This window comes from Phascolarctos cinereus, unplaced genomic scaffold, assembly GCF_003287225.1.
Source record: "Phascolarctos cinereus isolate Bilbo 61053 unplaced genomic scaffold, phaCin_HiC Scaffold_5;HRSCAF=322, whole genome shotgun sequence".
Taxonomy (NCBI): domain Eukaryota; kingdom Metazoa; phylum Chordata; class Mammalia; order Diprotodontia; family Phascolarctidae; genus Phascolarctos; species Phascolarctos cinereus.
Window position 1 is genome coordinate 47,757,340 of NW_027555958.1, and position 12,928 is coordinate 47,770,267.

Here is a 12,928-nt window from a genome sequence, read left to right on the forward strand (position 1 = left end):
AGCCTCAGACACTTCCTAGCTGTATGACTCTGGGCAAGTCACTGAACTTCTGTTTGCCTCAGTTTCCTCATCTGTAAAATGAGGATAATAGTACCTATTTACCAGGGTCATTATGAGGACCAAATGAGACAATAATTGTAAGATGCTTAGGACAGTGCCTGACACTTAGTAAGTGCTATATAAATGTTAACTGCCTATAGTGTATTTCCATCACGACATCACTTACATTTCATTTATTTTTACCCAAGTGGATTCTCCTTAATTTTATGGATTTTTACATAGGTATGTATGCAGTGTTACTTCACTGTCTCTTCAAGGAGGTCAATTTCTGGCTCTTTTTTTTTTTTAACAATGCTTCCTCTTTCATTGCCTTTCTCCAGTCATGGGTTCCATTTCATCAAATTTCAATGATTTCTGTGGGGTCATATTTACTTTCTTTACCTTTCCTTTCATTTTGTTATTACCCATGTTCTTTTCATTGGTGGGCAGACATGTGAAAGAATAAATATTATACCTGACTTCTTTACAACTTGTTCTTTCTATGAGTTACTATGTAATTTTCCTTCCACTTTCCTGTCAAATCCTCCATAGTATCTGGGTTTATAGTTTTCGTTGTTTTCATGCTTTAGTCATTTCGGCTGTGTCTGACTCTTCATAACTCCATTTGGAGTTTTCTTGGCAAAGATACTGGAGTAGTTTGCCATTTCTGTCTCTAGCTCATTTTTACAGATGGGAAAACTGAGGCAAACAAGGTTAAGTGACTTGTCTAGGATCACACAGCTAGTAAGTATCTGAGACCAGATTTGAACTCGGAAGGATTAGTCTTTCTGACTCCAGGCCCAATACTCGATCCATTATGTCACCTAGGTGCCTGGGTTTATAGTAGTTTTTTTTTTCTAATTTTTTAAACTTCATATTCAGATTCAGCTTAATGTTTTCTTGTAGAGCAGAGTGCAGATTCTAATATCACTGAAATTTCCTTATTTGAAAATCAATATCATATCTTCTTGGGTCAAATGTTTGGTTCTTTCTCACTTCTCCTGTGTTTTTTTCCCTTAATATAAATGAATTGACATATTAATTATAGCACCTACCACAGGGCTTAGATAGAGATGAAAAGGGAGACAATTCCAGGCCTAGGGGACATTCAGTGAAAATTCAGAGTCAGGAAATGAAGGGTCTTCTTTGAGGAGCAACAGTGTCACTGGATAGCAGAGTATGTGGAGGGGAATAAGATGAGAATACTGGAGAGATAAGTGGGGGCCAGGTTAAAAAAAAAAGGAAGGAGGCTTTAAAATTCAAACAAGTATTCAGATGAAAAGAAGGTGCCAGTGAACACTTTTGTTTCCCATTTCTCAGTGTCAGGTCACAGATCCAGGGTGTCCTGAGAAGGTGACTTGTGTCCAGGGTTGGCGTTCTGGGCTAGGGAGTTGTCGTAAGCCCTCAGTGGTGTACTAAGAGAGAGGCAAGTCCAGAGGTAAGTAGCAACTGTGTGGCTCAGACCCTAGGAGCAGAGTGAGGTCTTGGTTCCAGCTTCTATCCCAGTCTAAAGCCTGCAGAGAAATAAGCAGGGCAGAGATCACAGACCAAATGGCAGCCTACGATTCTGATCGCTCTGATGTGGTAGTAATAGGAAACTTCATTTCCCTGCTGGACACCTGCAGGAGTTCTCTCTCTATCAAGAGCTGAGCAGCTCAGTCCTTGTCTGGCATGCATAATAATTTTACCTTTCAAAAGTTCAGAAACTAAAGAGCAAGAGTTGCTATTTTGGACTTCCTCACTAACAAGGAGAAACCAGATACTGAGGTAGGATGTTGAGAGTCAGGAGAAAGTTACCGTCGTAGAATTTGTGATCATGAAAGAGAGAAAGGTCAAGCAAAGTGTGAGATAAGAGACGCTCAGTACTTGGCAAACCTGAAAGCACTATATAAATGCTACTATTACTATTGTTGTTGTGATTCCTTGATTTGGGGTGAGTAGGTTTCAAAGGGTCCAGGAAAAGATTTCATGGCTTAAAATTCCACAGAGGAAGTCAACCCAGGTAGGACAGGAAGTCCTTAAAGACAAAATTCTAAAAAATTAATTCAGCTGATCAGGAAAGGGGTAGCTATCTCAAAAAAAAAAAACCTGATGTAGATGCAGAGTGAATTCCGCCAACTTATACTTTTAAAAGACATGTATATACGATGAAAACATGGGTGAGTGATAATTAGAACTGGCCCCAATGTATTGGGGCTGGCAGGAAATGTATTTTCCCACAGAATGAGCAGGGGTTCTTGGGGGAAGACAGGGGTGTTCAAGTACAGTTAGGATTTGAACTTCTGAGGTTCCTTCCAACTTAGAGATTCTTCAGTATTTTCTAAAATTCATTTTCTGGGGGCAGCCAGGTGGTACAGTGGATACAGTACCTGCCCTGGAGTCAGCTCTGCGACCCTGGACAAATCACTCAACCCTGATTGCCTTGCTGGAAAAAAAATTCATTCGCTGCCTTTGTGGGGTTCACAATCTAGTAAGAGAGATAAGATAGACCCATAGATGAAAAATAAACAAAGATGGTAAAGAAAGTATATGAGAATGAAATCTTTCCTGCCTCTAACTTTCTTTGATTCTGTGGAATCCCTCGAACCATTTAAGACTCAGCTTGGAGGCTACCCACCTACCCCACAAAGCCTTTTCTGAGTCTCACAGCTGCTGGTGCCTATCCTCCTATAATAACCACCTTGTATTCATTTTGGACATTATATATACTTATATGAATATGCGTTTCCTATCCCAATAGATTGTAAGGTCATTGAAGGCAAAGGCTGATTGATCTTTGCCTTTATATTCCCAATGCATGGCATTTAGTAAGTGCTTAATTAATTTTTATTGATTGAATGGTAGGATGAATATAAACAAAGCGCTATAAGAGTTCGTGGGAGAGCTGAGAGTCTGTCTCCCCTGGCTGGGGACAGAGTAGGAAATCAGGGAAGGCTTTGCTGAAAAAGGCTGAATTTGAATTGAGCCTTAAAAAAAGGTAGAATATCCAGTGCCATACCAATCAAACTACCAAAAACATTTTTTTATAGAGCTAGAAAAAATAATAAAATTCATCTGGAAGAAAAAATGGTCAAGAATATCAAAGGAATTACTGAAAAAAATGCAAAGGAAGGTGGCCTAGCTGTACCAGATCTAAAACTATATTGTAAAGCAGCAATCATCAAAACTACTTGGTACTGGCTAAGAAATAGAGTGGTGGATCAGTGGAATAGGTTAGGTACACAAGACACAGTAGTCAGTAACTATAGTAATCTACTGTTTGATAAACCCAAAGACTCCAGCTTCTGTGATAAGAACTCACTATTACAAAAACTGCTGGGAAAACTAGAAAGTAGTACGGCAGTCACTAGGCACAGACCAACACCTCACACCATATACCAAGATAAGGTCAAAATGGGTACATGATTTAGACATAATGGGTGATACCATAAGCAAATTAGGAGAGGAAGCAATAGTTTACCTGTCAGATCTATGGAGAAGGGAAGAATTTATGACCAAACATGAGATAGAGAACATTGTGAAATGCAAAATAGATAATTTTGGTTATATTAAATGAAAAAGGTTTTACATAAACAAAATACAATTTCAATCCAAGACAATTTCAAAAGACTTATGATGGAAAATGCTATCCAAATTCACAGAAAGAAATATAGAGTCTGAATGTAGATCGAAGCATACTATTTTCACTTTAGTTTTTTTTTTCTTTCTCATGGATTTTATCTTTTGTTCTGATTCTTCGTTCACAACATGACTAATGTGGAAATATGTTTAACATGATTGCACATGTATAACCTATATGAGGTTGCTTGAGAGGGAGGGAAAGAGAAAAATTTGGAAATCAAAATCTTATGAAAAATGGATGTTGAAAACTTAAAAAAAAAAAGGTACAATATCAACCAGCAGAGATGGAGGCAGTGGAGGAGATAAAGACCTACTAAGTGTCAGGACTAGAGATATATAAAGGAGGGATATTTTATGATTCGAAAGAGAGGAAGTCTGCTCAGGCATTGTCTTTTTAGTCAAAGCTATAGGATGCTTTCAAGGCTTCTTGAGGTAAAGAGACATAGCATTCTGACTCATCCCCACTTCCAGCACTGGGGAGAAGTCTGGATGCTGATATATACATATATGATTGCTTACCTGGAAATGAATTTTTTTTTGAAAACCCATAATATTTTAATGTGTTATTCACAAAAGCAGGGGCATTTGTTGTAGTGCCCTGGATACATTCCAAGGGATTTCTTTTTTCCTTTGTAAATCCTCTCCACCTTTTGGAGGGGCAAAGTTTTGGTCACATACTATTCATTAATCTAACAGTGCCCAGAACGTTTGGATGGGGGATGGGTTGGGAGGAGTCATTCTAGGCTTACGGCAGGCTGAGAGTCAGGAAATTTGGGTTCCAAATTTATCATCAACTGGCTCATTTTTTGGCCCTGGGAAAATAATTTTTTCCCGTGGGTCTCAGTGTCCCAGTCCATGAAATAGGGATAATAAACTCTGTCCTAGAAATGTTAAAGAGGAGAGGATTCATAGTAACATTGTAACATACAGCATAGTAACATAGACATTTAGGGACTAAAGATTCTGATTTCATATACATACATATATATATGTACATACACATATATACACATATAAAATGTATACATATACGCATAAGTATGTATATGTGTGTATGTATGTGTGTATTTGTGTGTGTGTATAAGGCAGGGTGGTGCAGTGGATAGAGTGCTAGGCCTAAAGTCAGGAAGGCTCATCTTCATGAATTCAAATCTGACCTCAGACATTTACTAGCTGTGTGATGCTGGGCAAGTCACTTAACTCTGTTTGCCTCAGTTTCTCATCTGTAAAAATCAGCTGGAGAAGGAAATGGCAAAACCACGCCAGTATCTTTGTCAAGAAAACCCCAAATGGGGTCATGAAGAGTCAGGTGCAATTGAGAATCAACAAATGTATGTATACATGCATGCATGTGGATATATATAGATAAATATTTATTATGTCAAGTATATACATCCAAATGCAAGTTATCTTCCTTATACTTCTGGAATAGGAAAAAAATTCTCAAATTAGGCAGATATAGCATCTCTGATATATTTGGATTTTTTTGTTTGTTTTTTTGCTAGGCAATTGGGTTAAGTGACTTGCCCAGGGTCACACAGCTAGTAAGTGTCAAGTATCTGAGGCTGGATTTGAATTCAGGTCCTTCCGACTCCAGGCACATTGCTCTATCCACTGCACCACCCAGCTGTCCCTGATATACTTGTATTTTAAAAACAAATCAGTAATATACAGCTAACACTAAGGAGAAGACAAATCTTAGGAGAACAGAGTAGCTAAATAGTGAAGCAGAAAAAATAGGGAGATCTTATAGCTGGATCCCATTAAATATCACTTTGCTAAGCTTTGGGCTTATACTGTCAAATTCCTTATGCTATCCTTACGATGTGTGGGTTCATAGAAAGTGTGATGATCCTTGTGTTGGGCACCAGTGTCATCCTGAGTTACTCCCATGATTCCAAAGAGAGGCAGTGAAGCACAGTGGATAGAGCACTGGTCTTGGATATGCAAAGACTTGGGTTTGAATTCTATCCCAGACATGATGTCACTTAATTTCTCTAGGCATCAGTTTCTTCATTCGTAAAAAATTGAGAGTTAGGCTTATGACCTCTAAGGCCCCTCCAGCTCTAAAGCTAGCCTCCTGTGATGTCTCTCACTAACACAGAGCCTAGGTCTACTCTGAGCTCCAAATGATAAGTCAACTGCCCTTATTGTCAGAGTCTGCCCAAGTTCCCAGCTTGCCACTTGGGTTTCTTGGCTGGCTACGGGGGTCATTGGTATGACCAACAATGCTGCCGTTCTTCTACATCCCTCCAAGACTCACAGAAGGTCGGCAGGTGCCATTGCCCTATTACCTCCCTCCCTACCAGTTCTTTGTTACCTGTGGATCCAGGGAATGACGTGATTGCTCCTTTTTGGATCGTCTTTTTTGGGTCCATTAGAGCCTGATCATCTCCCTGCTCCTTGGAGAACAGGGCAAAGCACCGATTTCCATTCTCATTCCTGAGAGGCCAGGTGTGCAAGAGTTTCTTTTCTCTATTTTTCAAATGGGAAAAGGGAAGGAAGGGAACGGTCATTTATCAAACACCTGGTACGTGCCAGTCACTTAGCTAAGCACTTTACAAAGGCAGGAGAAGGCGAGTATATCACCCAAAGCTGGTGAGACTCACACCTGAGGTTTCCTGACTCACGACCTTCCCACTATTTAATATTCTTTGATGCGTCTCCCTTACATTTATTTACCTTTGAGACGATCCATTTACACATCTCCTGGGCTCCCTTTCAGGAAACCTAGGGATTTTCCAGACTTACTGGGGGCACCCGAGTTTTCTCGCTGCCTGCATTATGACTCAACCTTTAGGCCCTTTGGGCTGGGTTTAAAAACAAGGGGCTGCCATGGTAACAGAGATAACAATAACTTCAGCATAAGCAAAATAAGGAGCCAAGCTGCAAGATCTGCACAAGCTGCTGTTTGTAGGAATGTTCCTCATCAAATGATATATCAGGCCATTCCCCCTCCCATTCCTTGCCTGAAACTTAATTAATCATGTTTGCATCTGGATTCAGACAAGACAATAGCAGAGATGTGTTTCTGGTTAGGAACTGAAGCGGCATTCACAAAGGAATGTGGATTAGTTAGTGGTCAGTATCATTTTTCATGCCCTTTTTAAGTTATAAAAAATTTTAATATCAAAGCTTTTTATCCCGTGGCTACACATATCTATTTCTTGTAAGTGCATTCTGCTGGTATAATGTTCTTTTCCTTCCTGGAGGCTCTCTTTATGAGAGATGATCTATTAAGTTGTCTGGGGATCTCCATCCAGCCCATCAGTGAACAGAGGCATTCCAGGTGAACTGTGTGTTGCAAGCACGGTGATAGACTACTGTGGCCTGGCACCATTTGGAAAGAGAGTGGTTGAGGGGGCTGGACCTTAGAATCTAGGATGGAACAATGTTTAGCAGGGATGCCCAAGATTAGATCTCAGGTGAGAGAACATATATGGGGGGGGTGGATCATACTCTGAGGTAAAGTAGACACAGAACAGTTATTTCTTCTCATTAATGCCACTCCTCAGAGGACCTGAGTTCAAAACTGCAGCCATGTGTGGCCATGGACGTCATTCCTGAACCCCTCTGAGATTCAGTTTTCTTGCAAAATGTAAATCTTACCTTATAGGGCTGCTGTGAGGATAAAATGAGATAATACATGTTTGATACTTTGTGAATTTAAAAACTCTATATAAACATTAGATTCCCATTATTCTTCATTAAATAGTGACTATGGTGGGAATAATAGTGATAGTGTCTCCTAAAGAGAATACCTTTTCATTCCCTCTGGTACCTCCTGCATACATCTGCATGCTGAGATCCATCTTAAATTCTGAACCAGGAAAACACCCGAAGTCTGGGAAAATCCCTTAATGCAGGAAACGTGTCCTAATGTGTACAACATGCCCATATGTGTAGAACATGTCATGTCACAGGTGATAAGTCATGATAGAAAGAGCCTGCCCTAAAGTGGGGGACATTGGATAATGCCGAAAATATGTGGCAGTGCCAGAAATCTGCCCTGCTTTCTTCCTCTCTGGGTAAATGGTGATTGAGAAGACAAAGGAGATCTTATCGCTTATCTGCCTCTGGCTCCTTTCAGGACGCCGCCAGGCCTGGGTGAGATACTAGGACCAAACTGGGAAACACCATCGACCAGTAAGCTTTAAATTATTAAGCACCTATTTGTGCCAGGCACTGGGTTAGTTGTTAAGGATACAAATTTTAAAAAATAAAATAATCTTTTAAGGAATTTACATTCTCTTAACAAAGACAGCATGGACTTTTTATATAAAAATACAAGATAATTGGTGAAAAGAAGGCATTAGCTGCTGGTGGTTATCAGGAAAGGTTTCAGGCAGAAGGTGGCATTTAATTGGAGTGTTAAAAGATAGGGGGTGGAACTTAAGAGTCAGAGGTAAGGAGAGAATGCATTCCAAGCATGGGAAAAGCCAGTTCTAAGGCAGGGAGATGGGATAAGAAGCATTACGTGTGAGGAATAGTAAGTGAGCCAGTATGGCTAGATCTGTACAGTGTAAAGACTGAACAGCATTGGCGTGCCTTCCCTACTCCCTGCCGATCTCCCAAATAGACTTAGTAATAACAATGACGACAAAACGATAATTCATGATGCTCATAATCATTCACACTTATATTGTTTTTTATGTTTTACAAAGTTCCTTCTCTATAGGTTTCACTGAGCTGGTCCAGATCTCCCAGAGCCTTCTGCCAAAGACATTGTGATGGGGCTAGTGATTAGAGCAGGGAGTAATATAAGCACAAGAGTCCCTTATCCCAGGTCCAGAAGAAGTCACGAGTTATGTAATGGGTGTGTGTGTGTGTGTGTGTGTGTGTGTGTGTGTGTGTGTGTGTGTGTGTGTGTCTAGGTATGCGTGCATGTGTGCACAGAACTCCAGGTGAGGAAACCACACTGTATCAAATATAGATCGTCATCTTCTCTGAATTTCAGTCTTATAGAATTTCCAGGGATGCTGAGAGGGCAAGCAACCAGATCACCCAATCACACAACTGGATCACACAATCAGTATCAGTTAAAGGTAAGACTCGAATCCAGATCTTTCTGCCTGTGAGGCTAGATCCCTATTTATTCTATCAGGCTGCCTCAAGAGCCATGGATACCACAACACACAAACAGCCATCGCAGCAACAACATGCATATATATTGCTTTTTAAGGATACCCTCCTGCTCTATATGTGTGTGTGTATAAATAGAAAGAACTTTAAACTCTTAAAACCTCACCAAACCTTCTGTGGTATCCTCTGTATAGAAGCCTGGGTTAGAAGCCTGGAAAAACTGCACAAATTGTACACAAGTAGGTCAGTTTGGGGGCCTTGGAAACAAATGGGTCTTTTTCACAATTTCCTGTTAATGTAACCAAAAGGCCTGTGGGCTATACGACTCTGAAGTGGCCATGGTAAAGAGCCGTAGGACCCTCTTCTATCACAGATAGAAGAATGGGCAACTTAGCACATCTCAGAGGTAATATTTGTGGGGAGGGGATTTTAGCACACACACACACACACACACACACACACACACACACACACTCACAGAGTCCCTTTTCAGGCTAGGGCTGAGGTTATAAATCTTGACATATAATCCTTCCATCCACTTATTCATTCATTCATTCATTCATTCAGTCTTTTGACAAACACGTATTAGTCATCTATGAGATACATATATACATATATATGGGAGAGAGAGAGAGTACTGTGCTAGGTTTGGGAAACTATATAGTTTACATTAAATATAGTGTGTTCTCTCACAGAACTTATAGTAAGGAGATAAAATATGAATGCACAAAACTCTAATGCCTAGTTTTATATGATAAAGCCATTATAAACCTCTAGAACAAAGTGCACATGAGGTCCAGAAGGGGTGTCAATTGATTTTTTTTTTACTATAGTTGTAGGACTTTACATCAACTCACATTTAGGAGGTTTGAGATTTATAAAGTTATTCATAATAACCTTAAAAGTACTACAATCCCCATTTTATAGATAAGGAATAGAGTCACTGAGGCTTAGGCCAGTTTAATAACTTGCTCATCTTCAAAGAGCTAGTAAACATCAGAGCTGAGATTTGAACCCAAATCTTCTTGACTCCAAGCCCAGCACCCTTCCCACTACTATAACGCACTGCCCCTCAGGACCACTGAAGTGAAAAAAAGTGATAAAAATGCTTTATACCGTACACATGATCTCATTTGAGCCTCATAACAACCTCACAGATGCTATGAATGTCCCCATTTTAGAGCAACAAATTTGTTCTGTGAAGTTTGGATTCAGTCAAAGGGTTGCACTCAAGGACCTAGAGGGCCACATGTGGCCTCGAGGTGGCAGGTTCCCCACCCCTGCACTAGGCCAGGAAGATTATACCATTCAGCCGGAGGCAGCAGGCACATCCTTTTTTATTCATTTTCGCCTTCACTGGGGTATCTTGTTGCTCTTAACATTTTTCAAAGGCTTTGGCTGGTGACACTATTCTTTTTTTTTTTTAAATTTTTAGGCAATGGGGGTTAAGTGACTTGCCCAGGTTCACACAGCTAGTAAGTGTCTAGTGTTTGCTCTGAGGCCGGATTTGAACTCAGGTCCTCCTGACTTCAAGGCCAGTGCTCTATCCACCGCACTACCTAGCTGCCCCTCTGATGACACTATTCTTAACAGTCCTTGCCTGTCCTTAATATTGTTCCTTAGTTGTGCCCCTTGTGTTAATATTTTGTCAGTGACCTTTTTGACCCTGAGTTCCAAAGCAGAGGCTCCTATTAAGCCACAGCAATCTCTTTGGATTCCTTCCTCTGACTTCTTCCTCATCAGCATGACTCAATAACACACATCCACTTAGCTGTCCCATCTGAATCCCAAATTCAATATAGTCAAAATGGAACCCACCCTCTCTTCCATTTTCATTGAGGGAACCATTAGCCTCCTAGTCACGCAGGTTAGTAACCTCAGATTCACCCATTATTCTTCCTTTTACACCTCTACATGCAGACTGTTGGAGTCAAGTCTCACCAATTCTACCTCCTCCATGACTGTCATAATTAACCCCTACTCTCCCCTCCCACTTATACTTCAGCTAAGCTGGGCCACTGGCTGTTATTGCCTGACCTCGACATTCTACCACCTGCCTCTTTTCATTCACATCAATGCATTCTTGGGCTATATTACATCCTCATCTCTTTTAAAAATATTTTTCTTTATTCAAGGCTTAGCTCAGATGCCACTTCCTTTGTGAAGTCTCCTCAGATCCCCCTAATGGTTAGTGGTCTCTCACTCCTCAAATTATTTATGTATCTGTGTGCATGTTGCATCACCCAGCAGTTGTTTCAGATTTTATTTTTATCTTTGTATTCCTGTGTCTTGTAGTGCCTTGTACATAATAAGTAATTAGCAACTGTTTGTTGAATTGTATTGTCAAAAACTTCTTTTTTAATATTATAGTTAGATTCTGAAACCCCTAGTTCAAAGAGAAAATATTACAAACAAGACAAAAATAATTTAAATATGGTGGAGCCACAATTAGAATCACAGAAGACCTAGCAATGGCTGCACTAAAAGACCACAGGTCTTGGAACACTATCTATCTAAGAGCAAAAGGACTGAAGTTATGGCTGAAAATTATCATACCCAGCAAAGTTAAGTATGATCCTGAATGGAAAAAAAGAATATTCAATGAATTGCCAGAGTTTCAAGATTTTGTTGCAAAAAGACCTGAAATCAACAGAAAATTTGGCATACAAGATCCAAGAGAAATATAAGGTAGACATCAAAGACTAATTACAAGGCACTCAATAAGGACAGACTGTCTGCTTTTTATATGAGGAAATGTAAATCGTTTGTCTAAGACTGTTATTAGTAATTGGGTAGTTCAAAAGAAGGGTTGGGGCAGAGCTGAGTATGATATGATATTAAAAAGTAAACCATCTAGGGAAAGGTAAAAAGAACAATTGTCTTATACAAATGAAATGTGAGAGGAAGAATTGGCACAGAAGAATTAGAAGAGGGAAGAGGGCTGGTAGTTGGAACTCTACTCTCATAAGGAATAGGTTAAAGAGGAAACAATACATATATATCTAGAAGGGCATAAAAGTCTTTTAAATTCAGAAAGAAATAAAAGGCTAAGGGGATGGGGGGAGAGGATAAGGGAGGGATTTTAGGGTGGGGGTAGGTTAAGTAATAGGAGCAAGGTAGCAGGTAGAAGTAAAGTAGAGGAGTCAGGAGGAATAGGCAATAGGAGATATACACAAACATAAAACAAAGATCAGGAGTATAATTTATTAGGGGAAAAAAAGCAGGGGCAGTAATCGTGATCTCAGACAAAGCTAAAGTAGATTTAATCAAAAGAGAAGAATAGGTAAATGACACAATGTCAACCATGTTAATCAATATTGTTTTAGACTATTTAAAATAACTAGTGCTATATATTTTGAATCTTCTCTTATGTTCTGCTGTGCATATGACAATGCTTTTTTTAAATCTAAGGTCATAAGTATTATTCAATTTCCTTGTGCCAATTATTTCATCCTGTGAATTATTAACCACTTTCCTTGTCATTTTTTTAATATCATATCAGGTTCGTTTTGTATTTTGACAAGTTTAGCTTAATAATTTTCTCCCTCCTCCTCCATTGTCATCATATTAATCAGACGTTCCTATTTATGGATAACAATTCTGCTGATTGAATCATCAAGTCCCAAGACATTGAAGAAATTTCTAGAAGAAATCTGTATTTACTTGAGAGTTTGGCTTCTCCATCCACACAGGGAAGACCAAATGGATGAAGAATCTCAGTTGCCCAGATTTCAGCATGCATTAGGATGGACACTCTATGGAGTTCCTCCAGCGGTAAGTATATCTCAGATAGACAAGATAGATGGACAATGATTTGGACTTAGAGTTCAACAACAGTAGGAGAGTAGACTAGATTGATTTCAGGAGACTGAAAAGATCTTTTACTGAACCCAAATTTCCCACAAGAGCAAAACAAAATTTTATAACAAAATCTTGTTAGAACATCTTGCTAGCCAGGTATTCACTTGCTATTTCTTCTTTTCCCTTCCATGGTTCCAACCTGTAAGTGAGAAATATGGTGTGAATTTGTACCTTCATTCTTCAGTTTCCTGATCAGGACTTCATAATCATGGGATCCTAGAATTCCAAATCTAGGAGATGGCAGGGACCATGTAGTTTAACCTGTCTCTTTCTTACCATACTATGTAACCTGTGGTCCATCACCCCAACTTCTGATATTATATAG

General features: G+C 39.6%; 2 long non-coding RNA genes across 2 annotated transcripts in view; one reads left to right on the forward strand and one right to left on the reverse strand.

The window, feature by feature from the left end:
• LOC110219668 (uncharacterized) overlaps positions 1-6,430 on the reverse strand; it is a 37,877-nt gene extending 31,447 nt beyond the window's left edge. Inside the window, exons 1-2 of the long non-coding RNA XR_013486865.1 lie at positions 6,343-6,430; positions 5,981-6,135 (exon numbers count right to left, since the gene is read on the reverse strand). This is a non-coding gene — a long non-coding RNA (uncharacterized LOC110219668). The remainder of the gene's footprint in view (positions 1-5,980; positions 6,136-6,342) is intronic.
• LOC110219659 (uncharacterized) overlaps positions 1-12,565 on the forward strand; it is a 72,812-nt gene extending 60,247 nt beyond the window's left edge. Inside the window, exons 2-4 of the long non-coding RNA XR_002327710.2 lie at positions 1,360-1,477; positions 8,618-8,705; positions 12,318-12,565. This is a non-coding gene — a long non-coding RNA (uncharacterized LOC110219659). The remainder of the gene's footprint in view (positions 1-1,359; positions 1,478-8,617; positions 8,706-12,317) is intronic.
• The last annotated feature ends 363 nt before the right edge of the window (positions 12,566-12,928 follow it).